Below are 7,682 nucleotides of genomic sequence, written 5' to 3' on the forward strand. Positions count from 1 at the left end.
AAAAAAAAAAAAAAAAAAAAAAAAGAAGAGGAGTTGCCAAAGGGAAGGGAACACTAACATTGAATGACCGCTTGTTGTCAGACACCACTAGCTCTTTTTATAAATGATTTCATCCTCTCAACTATCTTGTAAGATAATTGTTATCATCACTATTTTATAGGTGAGAAACCAAGGTATTGAGGATGGCTCTATAAAATATTTCCCATTGTGGTTGGGCATGGTGGCTGATGCCTGCAATCCCAGCACTTTGGGAGGCTGAGGCAGGTGGATCATTTGAAGTCAGGAGTTTGAGACCAGCCTGGCCAACGTGGTGAAACTCCACCTCTACTAAAAATACAAATTAGCCGGGCATGGTGGCGCATGCCTCTAGTCCCAGCCACTTGGGAAGCTGAGGCAGGAGAACTGCTTGAACCTGGGAGTTGAAGGTTGAAGTGAGCTGAGATCATGCCACTGTACTCCAGCCTGGGTGATGGAAAAACAAAAAAAAAATTCTCATTGTGAATGTTGGCCCAGCAGAAACGCTCCACCTTGAGAATGGGATTGGGAATGAAGGTGAGTTGGTTTCCTAGCTTTCAGCCCTTGTCCTTGGAATATAAGCCTCAGGGATAAAGCTGTAATGGAACACCCAGTACCACCCTAGAGGCAGTGGAGGCCTCTCAAAGGTAGCCAAGGACACAGCTTCCCTCCCTACTGGGTAGAGGGAGAAGCAAGGAGGGAAGCCTTTGACAGAGGGTTTGCCATCAGGACTTTCATAGGAGAAACGCTTGTATTCAGGCAGCATGCAATATAGGCTTGATATTTGGTGAAAATCCACTCTGTGCTAAGCACTCTTCACTTTTTCTTATTCATCTTAAGCAGTTCTCCCAATCTTGTAAGGGAGATGTTATCTTTGTTTTAGAAATGACAAAAATGACTATCCAAGAAGAAGTTGTATGAATAAGCCAGGCATGGTGGCTCATGCTTGTAATTCCAGCACTTCGGGAGCCCAAGGCAGGAGGACTGTTTCAGGCCAGGAGTTTGAGACCAGCCTCGGCACTGTAGTGAGACCCTTTCTCTACAAAAAAAATTTAAAAATTTGCCAAGTACAGTGATGCATGCCTATAGTCCTAACTACTTGGGAGGTTGAGGTAGGAGAATCTTGAGCCCAGAAGTTGAAGGTTACAGTGAGCTATGATTATACCACTGCACTCCAGCCTAGTGACAGAGCAAGACCCTATCTCTAAAATAAATAAATAAAAATTTAAAAACTGCTTTTTGCTCAGACCCCATCCTCAGAGCACTAGAATGTCAGAGCCAGAAGGGACTTTGGAAATTATCAGTTATCTATTAAGATGAAGAAATTTGAAGCCCAAAGAAAATAAATGACCTGCCCATGACTAAGGTCACCCTAGTTAATTAGGTCAACTAAGGAGGCTTTGGGTAAGGCCCTAGGTATTTTCAGCCCTGGCCTTCTGGGTCTCATTTATTGGCAGTGTCTGTAGAGAGCCAGTTCTTTCCAGTTGTTAGACTAGGTGATATATTGAGTCTGCTTCCACTTCTGTACCCACCTCAGAATTTAGATTACTGTTTCATGTTGTATTAGTCCATTTTCATGCTGCTGATAAAGACATACCCAAGACTGGGTAATTTATAAAAGAAAGAGATTTAATTATCTCCATCTGGTCCCTCCTACGGCACATGGGGATTATGGGAGCTACAAATCAAGATGAGATTTGGGTGGGGACACAGCCAAACCATATCACATGTCTACTTTGGATATCCTGTTTATTCTGAAAAAAAACCCTCAATCTAAGACACCCCCCCACACACACAAGAAGAGCCCAAGATTGATTCTGACTCACAAGCGTTTGAGTGGAACGAGAACATCCCAGGAAATCCTCCCAATGCCAGTGAACAGTGACATTTTAGGGACTGTTGAGCTTTCTTTGCTTTTGAATGTGCCCTCTCTGTGTATATCACTCCTAGACACGCCTTAGGCCCCACCTTGTTTCTCAGGCTCCCCTCTAGCATTCAAATGCCCTGAAGAGTCTGACCCTAGGAATTTAAGTGGGAAATATCCTCAAGGTTCCCTTTTTCAGCCTGATGCAAAAGGAAGTCTATTTGAGAACTCTGTCCCCTGGGAAAGAATCAAGCAACAATTAAGCTGTTTCCCATCCAGACAGTAGGAAAGGGTTAACTGCTTCTCTCGGGTCCTAAGCAAAGTCTGTCCCCTACCAGTTCCCATAACCGGGTTTCCTGAAATGGAGCAGGTCCCAGGTGCCTCTCCACTAATCACATCCTTGAAAATGGGGCCGTGAGGCTCAGATTAGCTCATCCCTTCACCTTCTTGAGGCCTTCTCCACCTGGAGCACAGAATCTGGGGCAGCTTCACCAATCATTTCCCTCTGCTTTCTTGTCAGGGGTCAGACAGGGATGTTCTAGCAGAGGAATATTATTAGGCTAATGGGGGCAATTAGAGACCAAAGTGGTGCTGACTTTTGTGCAATTCTTGGACTACAGCATCTGTTCTTCCTCTTTCTAAGACTTAGAAGAAAGGAGACATTCTTTTCCTAGGATGATACCAAAGTTTGTATAACTAGAGTATTTCCTTCTTCACCCGCATTCCGCATTTTCTCCCTCTCCTTAGAATGACTGACTATGAAACTGGCTAACTTCCTGTTTTTCCTGGCCAATTCACCCTTTGCACAAAGCCTGGTCTCTCATCCACCAGTAGCAGGTGCTGGGCCAGCCCAGGAGATTTCATTCCTTTCCTATTATTGTCCAATTTTTCCTCTGCCTAGATAGCCAATAAAATCTACATCACAAAGTGGTTCTTCCCCTCTGTAACTGGCTTTTTTTTTTTTTTTTTGAGAAGGAGTCTTGCTCTGGTTGCCCAGACTGGAGTGCAGTGGCACGATCTCAGCTCACTGCAACCTCCACCCCCTGGGTTCACGCAATTCTCCTGTCTCAGCCTCCCAAGTAGCTGGGATTACAGGTGTCAACCACCTGTACTCAGCTAATTTTTGTATTTTTAGTAGAGATGGGGTTTCACCATGTTGGCCAGGCTGGTCCCAAACACCTGACCTCACGTGATCTGCCCACCTCGGCCTCCCAAAGTGCTGGAATTAGAGGAATGAGCCACCATGCCTGGTCCGTAACTGGCTTTTTACCTTGTCTCTAGGGCTGGATTTGTCCTGCCAGCCGATGTCCACTGGAAGAGATGTATTCTTTGTGACTTAGAAGCCTTGTGAATACAAACAGCAGTGTAATCTGGTCACCTATGGCCAAGTAAACCTATTGATCCAAAAGCCAAATGATCAACTGTATTTGAAAGACAAGTAGGCTAAATTGAGACAAAAATTCTTCTCCCAGCAGCCCCATTAAAGAGAACATTGACTCCACATGTTCACCTTGGTTCCGTCTTTGTGTGATTACAGTACTCTGAAGCACTTTGCCAGGAATACAGGTGTACAGTCTTTAAAGCTAGTAATCTGGAACCTTAGATGAGCTGATTTTTCACTGATCTCTAAAAGTTGACTTGGCAGGCACAGTGGTCACGCCTGTAATCCCAGCACTTGGGGAGGCCTAGGTGGGAGGATTGCTTGAGCCCAAGAGTTGGAGACCAGCCTGGGCAACATAGTAAGACTCTGTCTTAAAAAAAAATAAAATTAAGCCAGGCACGTTGGCTCACACCTGTAATCCCAGCACGTGGGGAGGCCAAGGCAGGCAGATCACTTGAGCTCAGGAGCCAAGACCAGCCTGGCCAACATGGCAAAACCCTGCCTCTACAAAAAATAAATTAGCCAGGCCTAGTGGTGAGCCCCTGTAGTCCCAGCTACTTGTGAGGCTGAGGTGGGAGGATCGTTTGAACCTGGGAAGTGAAGATTGCAGTGAGCTGAGATTCCATTGCTGCACTCCAGCCTGGGCAACAGAGTGAGACCTTGTCTCAAAAAATTATTATTATTATTTATGTCTCAAAAAATAATAATAATGGCCAGGTATGGTGGCTCACACCTGTAATCCCAGCACTTTGGAAGGCCGAGGCAGGTGGATGTTGGATCACTTGAGGTCAAGCATTCGAGACCAGCCTGGCCAACATGGTGAAACCCCATCTCTACTAAAAATACAAAAATTAGCTGGGTGTGGTGGCTCGTGCCTGTAGTCCCAGCTACTAGGGATAAGGAGGCTAAGGCAGGAGAATTGCTTGAACCCAGGAGGTGGAGGTTGCAGTGAGTCAAGATCATGCCACTGCACTCCAGCCTGGCAACAGAGCAAGCCTCTGTCTCAAAATAATAATTATTATTACTATTTAAAAATAATAAAGTCAAGCCCGGGCATGGTGGCTCACACCTAGAATCCCAGCACTTTGGGAAGCCGGGATGGGCGGATCATGAGGTCAAGAGATCAGGACCATCCTGGCCAACATGGTGAAACCCTGTCTCTACTAAAAAAATACAAAAATCAGCTGGGCATGGTGGCACACACCTGTAGTCCCAGCTACTCAGGAGGCTGAGGCAGGAGAATCGCTCAAACTAGGGAGGTAGAGGTTGCAGTGAGCCAAGATCGTGCCACTGCACTCCACCCTGGTGACAGAATGAGACTCTGTCTCAAAATAATAATAATAATAAAGTCAATTTGATTTTCATCTGTTCTAGCTTTAATGCCACTTCTGACTTCTGTTTCCCTAACTCTTATTCTTACCAATTGGAAAGAGACTGTGGAATCAAAGGTCTGAAAGGGTCAGGATGTCTCAATTATTTTCCCATTTTACCTCTTTCTTTTTGTTTTGTTTTGTTTTTGAGACGGAGTCTCACTCTGTTGCCCAGGATGGAGTGCAGTGGTGTAATCTCAGCTCACTGCAATTACCGCCTCCCAGATTCAAATGATTCCCCTGCTTCAGCCTCCCGAGTAGGTGGGATTACAGGTATGTGCCACCACACCTGGCTAATTTTTTTGTATTTTTAGTAGAGACAGGGTTTCATCACGTTAGCCAGGATGGTGTTGATCCCCTCACCTTGTGATCCGCCCACCTCAGCCTCCCAAAGTGCTGGGATTACAGGTGTGAGCCACTGTGCCCGAACTTTACCTCTTTCTTTAGGTGTTATGTTGTAGTTTTCCATAGTACAACAGGAAAATTCTCCCAGTAATATAGTTAAAATAATGTCTATGAAACAATCTGAGAGTTTTAGAATATTTAAATTCGAAGAAAAAAAAATTTTTTTTTGGAGACAGAGTTTTGCTCTTGTTGCTCAGGCTAGAGTGCAGTGGTGCGATCTCAGCTCACTGCAACCTCCGCCTCCCAGGTTCAAATGATTCTCCTGCTTCAGCCTCCCCAGTAGCTGAGATTACAGGCATGTGCAACCACACCTGGCAAATTTTTGTATTTTTATCAGAGACGGTTTCACCATGTTGGCCAGGCTGGTCTCGAACTATTGACCTCAGGTGATCCAACATCCACCTGCCTCAGCCTCCCAAAGTGCTGGGATTACAGGCTTGAGCCACCATGGCTGGCCTAAATTAGAAGAAATCTTAAAGGTCATTTAATCTAGTATTTCCCAGCCAGAGAAACAGTATTTTTTTCAATTCATTCCTTTATCCCCATCTCTTCTTTATCCCCATCCTCTCTCTTCCTCATTCCTTAAATTCTCTCTGGTATCCAAGGTAGAGAGTTGATTCAGTTTGCATTGTATATTTAGTGTGTTTAGGGTTGGGTAACACTGACCTACTTCACCTCCCTATTTCATGCAGTAATCATTCTAACAGTCATAACAAGTTGATAATCTAGCTTTTACTTGAATATCTCATGTTGGGAAATTTGCCACCGTAGAGGTAACCCATTCCAGCTTTGGGCAGCAGTGGTTTTGTAGGGTGCTTTTCCCTATATCAAGCTAAAATCTACTTCCCTTCTCTGCCCCATGTCTTCCACCCATTGGTCCCAGATCTGCCCGTTGAACCCATAGAGAATCCATCTAATCCCTTTATAAAGGGGCATGGAGAATACCCAGGATTGTAATTGTTAACTTGTCACAGTGGCTCAGACCTGGCCTGAATGATTGTATTATAGATATCCTGTGCTTTGTATGCTAGCTGTGTTCCTAAAACCTTATATAAGCCCAGTTTTGTGTGAATCAAATCGTTTTAGACATATTGGGAAGTTGACTTTTTAAAAGAAACCGTGTTATCAGTTCTTTTATAAACTGAAGACTCCTTTTGTAATGCAAATAATCTTCCCCATTAACATTTTATGCAAATCCAGATTTTCGTACATTGTGCTTTACCTAAGGCAAGGCTTGCCTACATACAAAACAAAGTAAAATAATAACAAAGCTAACATTTATTGAGCCCTTATCTGGCATCAGTTGTCAGTACTATTTGATTTCTCATCACAATTTCTTTCTGGAAAATTATCCCCGATTTACAGATGAGGAAGTTAAATACCTCGTCCAAGTTCACACAATTAGGAAAAGATGGACCAGATTTCAAACAAGGTCTGATGTCTTCACACCCTGGAAGTTTCAGAAGCCATCATAGTTGACATGACTAGCTACTAGCTGTGTGTCACAGCCCAAGTAAATTAGGCTGAGATACAGAAAACTGACCTCAAATGTCTATAGCTTCAAAGATGTACACAAAACCTATTCTTTTCTGGGTGCCCTGGGTTTTCTAGTACAATTCAGTTTCCAGTGCAGTTCAACTGAGGAACCCCAAAGCCTTCCCCTCAGTTGTTAGTATTAAACAAATGCCATCAAAATTTATTTTAGGCAGATGGCTATAGTCAGACACTTTTTCTTTCCCTGTTTTTCTTATTGCTGCTGAACAAATTAAGACACTTTCTCAAAGATCTGTATATTCCCAGGGGTTAGTGGCATCAGGTTCTTGGAAGAAAAAGTGGTTTGTTACTGACTGGTAAAATCAAAGGTAGTGAGAATCATGGTTGGTCTCAGACTGCTTCCAGATGAGTCTGAGTCATTCATATGGGCCCAGTTTTTAATGGAATTTAGGTTTGCAAGTTAAAAATAGTTTGAAAGGGATGGTCCATAAATAAGTGCTGGTTTGAGTCCCAACTGGACAAAGATAAATGGATGTAATATTTCTGTGTTCTCAAATCGGTTCTACTTTCTCCAATTTAGTCAACAGCAGCATGCACTCACAACATTGCACAGCTTAGAACATCCCTAGGGACTCTTAGAACCCACGCTTTTCTACACTGTATAAGGGAGCTCGAGGCATGACTCTCTTCAGTTCTCTGTACCCTACCTCCGCCTATCCCCACCTATTAGAATTCCCCATCTGATGTGAGACTTTATCTTGGCTTATTTGCAGACTTGTGCTTTCCAATGCTTGATCATCCTTTGCAAACCATGCCCCAAGCTGGCCAAGACCAAGCTGACATCATGGTCTAAGTAATCACAGGAAATCAGGTCAGTCCTTGGAAAGTATCGAGCTCCCCTTTCTGACCTTTACTTGTGCAGCATGCTTGTTTACAATTCCAAGACATAGACTCAGGTGAGGAATGTTATTTTCTTTATTTGGCAACTTAGTTCGTCAGCGCTCATTTCTACTGATAACTAAAAAAGAATTAACCGGGCCGGGCGCGGTGGCTCAAGCCTGTAATCCCAGCACTTTGGGAGGCCGAGGTGGGTGGATCACGAGGTCAAGAGATCGAGACCATCCTGGTCAACATGGTGAAACCCCGTCTCTAC

This window comes from Cebus imitator, unplaced genomic scaffold (genome assembly GCF_001604975.1).
Source record: "Cebus imitator isolate Cc_AM_T3 unplaced genomic scaffold, Cebus_imitator-1.0 Scaffold102, whole genome shotgun sequence".
In the NCBI taxonomy this organism is placed as follows: Eukaryota; Metazoa; Chordata; class Mammalia; order Primates; family Cebidae; genus Cebus; species Cebus imitator.